Source organism: Hordeum vulgare, chromosome 1H (genome assembly GCF_904849725.1).
Source record: "Hordeum vulgare subsp. vulgare chromosome 1H, MorexV3_pseudomolecules_assembly, whole genome shotgun sequence".
Taxonomy (NCBI): Eukaryota; Viridiplantae; Streptophyta; class Magnoliopsida; order Poales; family Poaceae; genus Hordeum; species Hordeum vulgare.
Window position 1 is genome coordinate 60500398 of NC_058518.1, and position 13431 is coordinate 60513828.

Sequence of the window (13431 nt, forward strand, 5' to 3'; positions counted from 1 at the left end):
CACAGTACACAGACACAGAGTAAGCAGGTGAGGATTAACGGGTGTGAAGAATTTGAGGTTGAGGAAATTTAGAGAAAGTCTTCAGCAAATTCTTCGAACAGAGACAACGAAATTCTTCAACATACAATATTCAGGAATGGAAAGAGTTGAAGAAATAGAACCCGTATAACAGTGAAGACAGTTGTTGATGACCCAGTTCCAACTGCTGTGATAGTCGTACGTTTGGTTTGGAGTGGCTTGGTATTGCAACCGAAGGACACACAGTCCCGGGACACACAGTCCTTACCGTATTCTCCTTGTGCTAAGGACACACAGTCCTCGCCCAACACTCATGGTAAGTGTTCAGGGCAGACTTCTAGACCCTCACAAACTCGGTCACCCCGCGATCCACAAATGACTGCTGGATTGCCCTAGACCATGATGCCTAACCGTCTGGAGGATGCACAGTTCCCACAGGTAAAAGGCTTTAGTTCCACACAGGAACAAATTCTTTAGTGATGCTCAATCACTTGGTTTTGGTTTGTGGTTTGGTGATTGAGGTATTTTCTCACTGATGATTTACTCTCGAAGACTCTGAGGAATTTGGGTTGCTCTAAAAGACAAGTGTGAGTTTCTCGTGGAGCAGCCAACCAGCTAATGGTTGTGGGGGGCGGCTATTTATAGCCTAGGAGCATCCCGACATGATTTGACATAAATTCCCTTAAATTTTATGACCGTTGTTGTGGATAAGATCGGTGAGGTGGCGCGAATCGCGGCAACGGTTGGGAATCTCAACTGTGAGAGTCCTCATGTCTCTCATATTCCTCACTTGAGGCTTTTGTAGGATTAGGATTGGGTTGAGCATCATGAGGAAATTCATTCCGTAGTGTTACCTCGACCCCCTTTAACAGTACAGTGTTCCTATGACTCAATAGTGAAGAAAATGAAACAAAGACTAAATCTTCACGCTTCAAAGTCGTTGGACTGATTTTCTTCACAACACACCGAGTTCCTCATCTTCAGTATCTTCATGAGGAATGTCAATTTCATCACAATTTCTACGCGATCAAAATGTTCAGCATAAGACCAATTTCTTCAGCCGAACATATACATTTTTGGGGTCGATATTCATCGTATGACTCAAAATCCTCAGTGACTTACAGAACATGTGTACACTTATAAACACATTAGTTACTTAACCTATAAGTCTTCAAACCACCAAAATCACTAAGGGCACTAGATGTACTTACACAATCCTAAGCATCAGTCATTTTACATGGCCCATGTTTGTTGGAAATATGTTTTAGAGGCAATAATAAAGTGGTTATTATTATATTTCCTTATGCATGATAATCATTTATTGTCCATGATAGAATTGTATTCATTGGAAACTGAAATACATGTGTGGATACATAGACAACACATTGTCCCTAGCGAGCCTCTAAAGGACTGGCTCGTTGATCAAAGATGGTCAAGGTTTCCTGGCGTATTTTTATGCTACATTCATAGTTTGAGTCTTGTCCATCACATCATTTTCCGAATGATGTGATCCCATTATCAAGTGACAACACTTGTCAGTGGCCGGGAAACCTTGACCATCTTTGATCAACGAGCTAGTCAACTAGAGGCTCACTAGGGACAGTGTGTGGTCTATGTATCCACACATGTATCTCAGTTTCCAATCAATACAATTCTAGCATGGATAATAAACGATTATTATGAACAAGGAAATATTATAATAACCAATTTTTTATTTCCTCTAGGGCATATTTCCAACAGTCTGCCACTTGCACTAGAGTGAATAATCTAGTTCACATCACTATGTGATTGTAACGAATCTAACACCCATATAGTTCTGGGGTTCGAACATGTCTTGCTTGTGAGAGAGGCTTTTAGTCAACGGGTCTGAACCTTTAAGATCCGTGTTTGTTTTAGAAATTTCTATGTCATCCTATAGATGTTGTTACTACGCGTCATTCGGGACTATTCCAAATGACTGCTCCACTATACGAATCCGGTTTACTACTCAGAGTTATCCAGATTAGTGTCTAAGCTTGCATCGATGTAACCCTTTATGATGAAATCTTTTATCACCTCCATAATCGAGAAAAATTCCTTAGTCCACTAGTTACTAAGGATAAATTTGACTGTTGTTTAGTGATTCAGTCCTAGAATACCCTTTGTACCCCTTGACAGACTGATACCAAGGCACACATCAGGTGCGGTACACAGCATGGCATACTTTAGACCTACGACTAAGGCATAGGGGACGACCTTCGTCCTTTCTCTTTCCTCTGTCGTGGTCTAGCTTTTGAGTCTTTCTCAAATTCACAACTTACAACACAGCCAAGAACTCCTTCTTTGCCGATCTATTTTGAACCCCTTCAAAAACTTGTCAAGGCATGCATTTCATTGAAAGTTTTATTAAGCGTCTTAGTCTCTCTCTATAGATCTTGATGCTCAATATTCAAGTATCTTAATCCAGGTTTTCCTTTGAAAAACTCATTCCAAACAACCCTTTATGCTTTCCAGAAATTCTACATTATTTCCGATCAACAATATGTCAACCACATATAGTCATCAGAAATTCTATAGTGCTCCCACTCACTTACTTGGAAATACAAGTGTCTCATAAACTTTGTATAAATACAAAAGCTTTGATCATCACATCAAAGTGTATTAGCTCCGAGATGCTAGCTCCTGTCCATAGAAGGGTTGTTGTATCTTGCATACTTGTTAGCATCTTTAGGATCGACAAAACCTTCTAGTTGTATCACATACAACCTTTCCTCAAGGAAAATGTTGAGGAAACAATGTTTTGACATCCTATCTGCAATATTTCATAAATAATGCAGCAGCTACTAACATAATTCCAACAGACTTCTAGCGTGGCTACAAGTGAGAAAGACTCATCATAGTCAACTGTTTGAACTTGTCGGAAACATCTTTGCGACAAGTCGAGCTTTCTTAATGGTGACTTTTCACCATCATCGTCTGTCTTCCTTGTAAAGATCCCTCTGTACTTAACAGTCTTACAACCATCAAGTAGTTCTTCCAAAGTCTACACTTTGTTGTCATACATGGATCCTCTCTCGGATTTCATGGCCTCCAACCATTTGTCAGAATCCGGGCTCACTATCGCTTATCCAACAACATGACCTCCAAGACAGGGTTATCGTACCACTCTCGAGCAGTGCGTAACCTTGCCGACATACAAGGTTTGTAGTAAGTTGATTCAGAGCTCCATGGTCACTATCATCAGCTTCCACTTCAATTGGTGTAGGCGCCACAGGAACAACTTCCCGTGCCCTGCTACACACTTGTTGAATTGATGGTTCAATAAGCTCATCAAGTTTGACCATCCTCCCACACAATTCTTTCGAGAGAAAATTTTCCTTGAGAAAGGACACGTTTCTAGAAACAAACACTTTTCTTCCGGATCTGAGATAGGAGATATACCCAACTGTTTTGGAAGTCCTATGAAGATGCATTTATCCGCTTTGGGTTCGAGCTTATCATGCTGAAACTTTTTCACATAACCATCGCAGCCCCAAACTTTTAAGAAACGACAACTTAGGTTTCTCCAAACCATAGTTCATACAGTGTCATCTCAACGAAATTACGTGGCGCCCTATTTAAAGTGATTGCGGTTGTCTCTAATGCCTAACCCATAAACGATAGTGGTAATTCGATAAGAGACATCATAGTATGCACCATATCAAATAGGGCGCGGCTATGATGTTCGGACATACCATCACAGTATGGTGTTCCAGGTGGCATGAGATGTGAAACACTTTTCACATTGTCTTAATTGTGTACCAAACTCGCAACTCAGATATTCATCTCTATGATCATATCGTAGACATTTTATCCTCTTATCACGACGATCTTCAACTTCACTCTGAAATTACTGGAACTTTTCAATAATTCAGATGTGTGTTTCATCAAGCAAATACACTAGTATCTACTCAAATCATTTGTGAAGTAAGAACATAACGATATCCACTGCGTGCCTCATTACTCATTGGACTGCATACATCAAAATGTATTACTTCCAATAAGTAACTTTCTTGTTCCATCTCACTAGAAAATGATGCCTTCAGCCATCTTGCCCATGTGGCATGATTTGCATGTCTCAGTTGATTCAAAATCAAGTGATTCCAAACGATCCTTCTGCATGGAGTTTCTTCATGCGTTTACACCAATAGACATGGTTCGCATGTCTCAAACATATCAAAAATGAGTGAGCGCAAAGATCCATCAGTATGGAGCTTCTTCATGCGTTTTATACCAATATGACTCAAGGGGCAGTGCCACAAGTAAGTGGTACTATCATTACTACTTTGTTTCTTTTGGCATCAATATTGTGAACATGTTTAACACTACGATCGAGATTCAATAAACCATTGAAGGTCTTCATTCAAGCAAATAGAATAACCATTATTCTGTTTAAATGAATAATCGTATTGGAATAAACATGATGTAATCATGTTCATTCTCAACGCAAACACCAAATAAAACTTATTTAGGTTTGACACTAATCTCAAAAGTAGAGGGAGCATGCGATGGTGATTACATCAACCTTGGAAACACTTCCGAGACACATCGTTACCTCTCCTTTAGCTAGTCTCCGTTTATTCCGTAGCTTTTATTTTCGAGTTACTTACACTTAGCAACAGAACCGGTAACTAATACCCTGGTGCTACTAGGAGTAGTAGTAAAGTACACATCAATGTCATCTATATCCTATATACTTTTGTCAACCTTGCGAGCCTTCTCATCTACCAAGTAACTAGAGTAGTTCCGCTCCAGTGACCGTTCCCCTCATAATAGAAGCACTTAGTCTCGGGTTTGGATTTAACCTCGGGTTTCTTCACTAGAGCACCAACTGGTTTGCCTTTCATGAAGTATCCCTTCTTAACCTTGCCCTTCTCGAAACTAGTGGTCTTACTAACCATCAACACTTGATGCTCCTACTTAATTTCTACCTTTGCGGTATCAAACATCGCGAATAGCTCAAGGATCATCATATCTATCCATGATATATTATAGTTCATCACGAACCTCCAGTACCTTGGTGGCATTGACTTTGGAGAACCATCACTATCCCATTTGGAAGATCAACTCCCACTCGATTCAAGCGATTGTAGCACTCAGACAATCTGAGCACATGCTCAACGATTGAGCTTTTCTCCCTTACTTCATAGACAAAGAATCTTGTCGGAGGTCTCATACCTCTCAACAAGGGCAGGAGGCTGAAATCCAATTTTCATCTCTTGGAACATCTTGTATGTCCCGTGACGTTCGAAACGTCTTCAGTGCCTCAATTCTAAGACGTTTAAGCATTATGCTATCATGTAGTCATCAAAAACGTGTATGTCAGATGTACGCAACATCCACAGACGTTTCTCGGGGTTTAGCACACTGAGCGGTGCATTAAGGATAGAAGCCTTCTGCGCAACAATGAGGACAATACTCAGGTTACGGACCTAGTCCGGATAATTGCTACCATCAGCTTTCAACTATTTTTTCTCTAGGAACATATCTAAAATAGTAAAGCTACAGCGCAAGCTACAACAGAATTTGCAAATAACTTTTGACGATGTTCATGATAATGAGTTCAATTAATCATATTACTTAAGAACTCCCACTCAAATAGACATCTCTCTAGTCATTCGAGTGGCGTATGATCCAAATCCACTAACTCAAGTCTTATCGTCACGTGACTTGAGATTAGTTTCAATGGTGAACATCTCCATGTTGATCATATCAACTATATGATTCATGCTCTACCTTTCAGTCTCTTGTGTTCCGAGGCCATGTCTGTACTTGCTAGGCTCGTCAAGTTTAACCTGAGTGTTCTGCGTGTGCAACTATTTTGCACCCGTTGTATGTGAAAGTTGAGTCTATCACACTCGATCATCACGTGGTGTCTCGAAACGACGAACTGTCGCAACGATGCACAGTCGGTGAGAACACAATTTTATCTTGAAATTTTTGTGAGGGATCACCTGATAATGCTACCGTTCTTCTAAGAAAAATAAGGTGCATAAAAGGATTAACATCACATGCAAATCATAAGTGACATGATATGGCCATGAACATGTGCTTCTTGATCTCCATCACCAAAACACCGGCATGATCTCCATCTTCACCGGTGCCGCACCATGATCTCCATCATCATGCTCTCATTGAGGTTGTCGCGCTATCTATGTTGTTACTACTAAAGCTACTGCCTAGCGACATAGCAACAACATCTGCCAGCACAAAATAAATTTAAAGACAACCCTATGGCTCCTACCGGTTGTCGTAGCATCGACGTGCAAGTCGATATTTAACAACTACAACATGATCATCTCATACATCCAATATATCATATCATGTCTTTGGCCATATCACATCACAAGCATACGGTGCAAAAACAAGTTTGACGTCCTCTAATTTGTTGTTGCGTGTTTTACGTGGCTGCTATGGGTATCTAGTATGATCGCATCTGACTTACGCAAAGCCATAACGGTGATATGCAAGTTGCTATTTAACCTTCTCCAAGGACCGCCTCGGTCAAATCCAACTCAACTAAAGTTGAAGAAACAAACACCCGCCAGTCATCTTTATGCAACAAGTTGCATGTCAGTCGATAACACTGGTCTGTCGTAAGCGTACGAGTAAAGTTGGTCCGGGCCGCTTCATTCCAACAATGTCGTCGAATCAAGAAAATACTAAGGAGGGCAGAAAATTGAACATCAACACCCACAAAATCTTTTGTGTTCTACTCGAGATATCATCTACGCATGAACCTAGCTCATGATGCCATTGTTGGGGAACGTTGCATGGGAAACAAAAAATTGCCTACGCACACGCAATACCTATCCATTGTGATGATCTTCTACGAGTGGGGAGAGTGAATCTACATACCCTTGTAGATCGCTAAGAGGAAGCGTATAAAACGCGGTTGATGTAGTGGAACATCTTCGCGATCCAAATCACAGCCCGTCCCGCGATCTCATCATGATCCGTCCCGCGATCCCATCATGATCCATCCCGATCTAGTGTCGAACGGACAACACATCCGCGTTCAGCACACGTACAACTCGATGACGATCTCCGCCTTCTTGATCCAGCAAGAGAGACACGGAAGTAGATGAATTCTCCGGCAGCGTGATGATGTGCCGGCTGTCGTGGGAATAAACCTGACAATGGAGGTGTAGGGTACGAATGGAGAGGGCAGAGTCCTAGCTATGACAAGCTTGTATGCAAGATGTATGAGTTCAGGCCCCTCCCTTGGAGGTAACAGCCCTACGTCTCAGGTGCTCGGAAGCTCTTGCAGTATGGATTGTCTAATACAGGGGGTGCGAACCGTTGTGCCAGAGGGGCGGGGTGGCTTATATAGAGTGCACTACCTCTCATCAAAGCCTCAGCATCTAAGGGCTCGATCAATATGAGTTAAAGATATACGTTACTGATAACGTAAGTGGGTAATAAATGCTATTAAAGACCATTGGTTTAACGTGTGTCCATTCGCCCTCGTGGGTGACTTCTGGTCTTCAATGTCGACTGGAATCCTTCCGAGTGGATACTGGTCGTCGAGTGGATGGGAATGTAATTCAAGTGTTTACATACCGAGTGACTTTTTGGGTGCCATGTTCATCCAGTTGGAATCTTTTATCTGACCTTTTGCCTAATAATGAGGTACCCTTGGGTAGGACACTCACGTCAGACCTGTGACCCTACCCTAGGTACATATCCCCATCATTAGCCCCCGAATGGGTTAGGGTTCAAGTGACGAAGTGGTCGATGCAAGGTCTTGTTGAATTGTTCTGGTCTTGATCATTTTCTTGGGATTGATAAAACCTCAGGTCGACTGAAATCTTCGTCATTCGCCTTGATCGATTCCGTTGCGAAGTGTGCCCGAGTGATTTCAGATGCTTGGACTCACTCCGAGTGACTGGATCTTCTGATATGACTAATCATTGCGGTAGGTCCAGATCTCATGGGATTCGAAATTTCTGTTTTCGTGTGCCTCACGGAGATGAGGCAACTGCCAGGGCAAGTGGAGCATTGACGCCACGATTATCGCGCCATCATCATCGCCACGCGTCACGTCTCCTCTGATACCGGGATAGGATGAGATTTGGATGGCTCATCGGTCGGTGACTCAATCGGTAGGTTATATAAATGCGACTGGGACTAGAGTTACTGATGCGCCTTGATCTTTTCTTGCTTATCTTCCACCTTTCATCCCCCAACATTGCTCAGTCTTTCCTTCACCACCGCAGCCATGCCGAAGGGTAAAACCTCCAAGCTCGAGCGCGCCAAGAAGGGCGGCAAGGGGAGAAAACCCGGTCAGACTGCAGTACCACCAGGTTGGATACAGGGGGATTTTCTCCCGTCCACTGTGACGAAGGAAGACGTCAAGGATCTCGTTGAGAACGGGATGGTGGCGGAGAACTCTTGGAGATTGCCGGGGGAGGAGCTTGAGCCGGCACCTCGCGAGGGGGAGCGGGTCCTTCTCCTCACGCATGTCGATCAAGGTTTTTCTCTGCCTCCACACCCTTTCTTCAGTGGCTTCCTATTTTACTTCGGGAATCAACTTCATCATCTTCCTCCCAACACTGTTGCATACCTTTCCACATTCATCACTCTGTGTTTGTGTTTCTTGGGCTGCCCTCCTCACTTGGGGTTGTTCAACAACATATTTATTTCCCGGTCTCAAACAGTGAAAAAATCAAACCCTGGAGACACTCGGACCAACGTTATCCAGTTGTGCGGTGCTTTAGGGATTCAGAAAAGGAATATGAGTACTTATCCTCCGATGACCCTCCCTGAATTGGTTCGGAATTGGCAGTTGACATGGTTCTACTGCAAAGATATTGCATCTCCGAACATGACGACTGGCCTCCCCCTTTCACCTTATATCGTCCGACTGCCCATAGAATATTGACTATATTCGAGGATGAGAAAGGGAGAAGTGGAGATGTTGGCGGGTGAGGTGATCAACTTGGTCAGAAACGGGCTGACTGGTATGGACCCGCTAGAGACGTTTCTTAGTTGGCGCATTCAGCCCCTTCGGACTAGGGACCATGCCATATGTCATTACTCTGGTTCTGAAGATTCCACTCGGTCGCACCCAGAGGAAGTTGATCAAGAGACAGTAAGCCAGTGGACCAAAAGTAGCACCGGTCCTTGCGACAACCCCGTGGGATCCAAACGAGTCACGCCATATTCTGAAGAGAATAACCCGTGGAAGATGGTATGTTACATCTTTTTCGATTGCGTTCATGCCTTCGTTGAGTGACTGCATATTTGTTCGATTGACTCTTTTATCTTTGTTCTTTGCATGAATGGACCAACCTGCACTCTCCTGTGGCCAACAGGGAGTAGTTTGATCTTGGGGCAGAAAGTGAAGGAGGTAGTGTCGAGAGTGAGTATGTTGATGATAGCGAAGAAAGCGAAGATGCTTCGGAAGACAATGAAGAAGAAGAACAGCCTCCTCCGTGCTGTGAGCAACAAACTAAGCAACACCACGACCCAGCGGCTGCTTCGAGCGAGACAGTCGCCTCCAGCAGCAGAAATGTGAAGTGGGACTCAGCCGCCATGACTGACTCCGCGGAGAAGGCTGCGAAGCATCCAAAGCCTGACATTCCTAAGCTTCAGAAGGCCTTGCCGTGAATGAGAATCTCCGTTCTGGTCACCTCAGCTTTAGGGTTTATCTTTTTCATCTCGCCATTATGTCTTTTCAAGTTTGTGGTAACCGAGTGCAATTGGTTTGTCAGTATTGCTACTTTGGTGTCGACTCATGTTGGGAATGGAGATGACCTCATGGACTTGGACGTCGTGGATAAGCCTGCTCCTCGAGCAAGTATGATAAGCATTAGTTTATACTCTGTTTTATGGATTGGATCTGTCGACTGACTTGACCATCACTGCTACAGCTTCGGACGTCATTTTCTTAGATGACGAACAGGAGCCGCAACATACAGGTGCAGAACAAACTCCTGCCGAGCTAGTTACATCTGCACTGGGGATTCCTGGGACGCCTGCGTCAAGTGTACCACCAGTCGGTTCGGGTGCTATGGCAACAACCCCTCCGACTGGATCGACTGTTGTGACGACTATGCACAGTGCGCCTTTGGTAACCCAAGCCAGCACTGCCATTATGCCAACTTCCTCATCACTTGCATTCTCCCTGCATCGCGTCCCAAAGGAGCAGACTGGCGCTGCCAAAAAGGCTATGATCCAGGCCGAGCTGATGATGTAGCGGATAAAGGAGGTGTTCGAGGACAGCAAGTTGGTGTATGACGCCAGCTCGGTGCTCCAGGCGAACATCCGAGTAAGTTCCACTGTTAGTAAATTTCTGATAGAATCTTGTCAATCTTGCTTTACACCCACTAGGCGTTTGCCATGTAGTAGTTTTTCTTTATTCCAGGGGGTGCACGCTTAGTGAATCCACTGGGTGTAGTCCCCGAGAGTGTTGTTGAATGCTTGCATCAGTAGGAGTCTGAACTTGAGAGTTATGCTCTATTTTTACTCTGCCAGGCCGGACCTGGTCGAGTGCTTTTGTTTCCAGTGGGGGCACTCTTAGTGCACCCACTGGGTGTAGTCCCTGAGACCGTTACTGAGTGCTTGCCTCGGCAGGGGTCTAATCGAGAATTAGTAAATATTTTACTCGGGCAAACGGGTCTGACCGAGTAGTTTTGTATCGTGTGGGGGCACGCTAAGTGCACCCACTTGGTGTAGTCCCCGAGACTAGTGTCAATCGTTTACAAAGGGTAGTAGTCTTAAGAACTTGGGTGGGTGCGGCGGGCCACTAATTGGTCGAATGAATTGTATTTCTCGACTCAGAAGTATAAACTTAATTGTGTCGACTGAAACTTATTTTTCCACTCGGAAGTAGAAAAAAGTTGAAGCGTCGACTGAAACAATATTGTTTATGTTTTTGAGAAGGCTTGCAATATTGGATCACAATGTACCCAGATGGAATCTGAGAAGAAACAGCTGCAGCTGGAGTATAATGCTATGAAAAAGGTGCTGGAAGACAAGGATCTAGTCCTTGCAAAGTTGAAGGAGAAGTCCGAAGTTGATGAGCAGAAGGTTGCGGACTTTAACAGGTTATTGGCAGAAAATGAGAAAATGAAGAAAGAAAGAGATGAGTGGGAAAAGAAGCTTAATTCTATGTCAAAGAGGGGAAACGCCATAGAAAGTTTTGTAAAAGATTTCCCGGCGAAGATGCTTGCGGCCCTCATTGGTATGTTCCCTTTTCCGAGTGTATTTTTACAATTTTCGCCGACTGAAATGTGGTTGATGTTTCGTTTTCCTTCTTCGACACAGTTCTGTCCGGACTTGGAAAAAGAGACCTTCGAGGTGGAGCCGTACTTGGACCCCATTAAGGTACCTGTTCCTGATGACTTGGCCATAGATATGTATCGCCTCAACTGTCGCCTCGTGAAGGTTAAAAAATATCTCACTCGACTGCGAGTTGATGTGGGGGGGGATTGACAAATAACTGTGGTGTGAAGATACGTTCCTTGTCGATCTAGAAGCTGCGATGGACCGCTTGGGTCGGGTCCCTGAGAGGGTCCAAGCATGGAAGAAATCTACTGCTCGGTGCGGAGCTGATGTTACCATTTCACTCGTCAGGGTCCACAGCAAGGAAGCGAGAGAAGACAAACTAAAAATTCTCCAAGTGGCGAACACCAAGAAGCTCCAGTTCAAGGATTTCATGGAGACCTTCATGAGAGCTGCGACTCGCATTGCTGATGGAATTGATCTCGAGACTTTTGTCAAGCCAGCAAGTCACGGAGGTCCTTGAGAAGGAAACTGCTGCTATCCCCAAAAACTTTAAATTTGCCTCGGTATGCCGAGTGCTTGATGTATCGTTAAACTTAGTTCGGGTGTTGAACCCGAGTACTTTATGGCTACGCGGATAACTTTGACCGTGTTGAGCTCTTTTGAATTTATGTGCTTCTGATATTTGCAAGATTTCTTGGTTTCCCTCGAGTGAATAGATTGCTATTCATTCAGACTTTTTTTGACTTAGGCGATTTGCTCGCAACTAAGTTTGTGAGTGTGAAGTCTTCTTTCCACTCGGATTATATATTTACTTAGGCGAATCGAGTTCGTACCTAAGCCCCCGAGTGTGAGGATAACTCTTCACTCGGAGTACGTTTAGTACTTAGGCGAAGACTGGTTCGCAGCTAAGCATCTGAGTGAATAGTTTTTATTCACTCGGAAGGTTTTTGTAACTTAGGCGAATCATGTTCGCATCTAAGCCCCCGAGTGTGGGGATCGCTCTTCACTCGGAGTATGTTTTGTACTTAGGCGAAGACTAGTTCGCAGCTAAGCATCCGAGTGAATAGTTTTTATTCACTCGGAAGGGTTTTGTAACATAAGCGAATCATGTTCGCAGCTAAGCCCCCGAGTGTGAGGATCGCTCTTCACTCGGAGTACATTTTTCACTTAGGCGAAGACTAGTTTGCAGCTAAGCATCCGAGTAATAGTTTTTATTCACTCGGAAGGGTTTTGAAACTTAGGCAAACCATGTTCGCAGCTACTCCCCCGAGTGTAAGGATCGCTCCTTACTCGGAGTACGTTTTGCACTTAGGCGAAGACTGGTTTGCAGCTAAGCATCCGAGTGAATAGTTTTTATTCACTAGGATGGATTTTGTAACTTAGGCGAATCATGTTCACAGCTAAGCCCCGAGTGTGACGATCACTCTTCACTCGGAGAACGTTTTGCACTTAGGTGAAGACTGGTTCGCAGGTAAGCATCCGAGTGAATATTTTTTATTCACTTGGAAGGGTTTTGTAACTTAGGCGAATCATGTTCGCAGCTAAGCCCCTGACTGTGAGGATCACTCTTCACTCGGAGTACGTTTTGCACTTAGGCGAAGACTGGATCGCATCTAAGCATCCGACTGAATAGTTTGTATTCACTTGGAAGGGTTTTGTAACCTAGGTGAATCATCTTCGCAGCGAAGCCCCCGAGTGTGAGGATCGCTCTTCACTCGGAGTATGTTTTGTACTTAGGCGAAGACTGGTTCGCAGCTAAGCATTCGAGTGAATAGTTTTTATTCACTCGGAAGGGTTTTGTAACTTAGGTGAATCATGCTCGCAGCTAAGCCCCCTGAGTGTGAGGATCGCTCTTCACTCGGAGTAGGATTTGGGCGTGTAGCGACTCAACCGGAATCGACAAAAAATGAAGAAGTTATGACTTTGAGAAGCAACTTTATTCAGAATACTTCATCTGTTACATCGGATTGACCAGTGATCAAGCATAAAAACGTTTGAGCAGATATGCATTCCACGCGCGCGGCTCGGCAATCCTATTCTGGAGATTGTAGAGTCGATAGGCTCCATTGTTTAACACCTTGGTGACAATGAAAGGCCCTTCCCAAGCAGGACCGAGCTTATGAGGTCGTTGTTGATCCACTCTAAGTACGAGATCACCTTCAT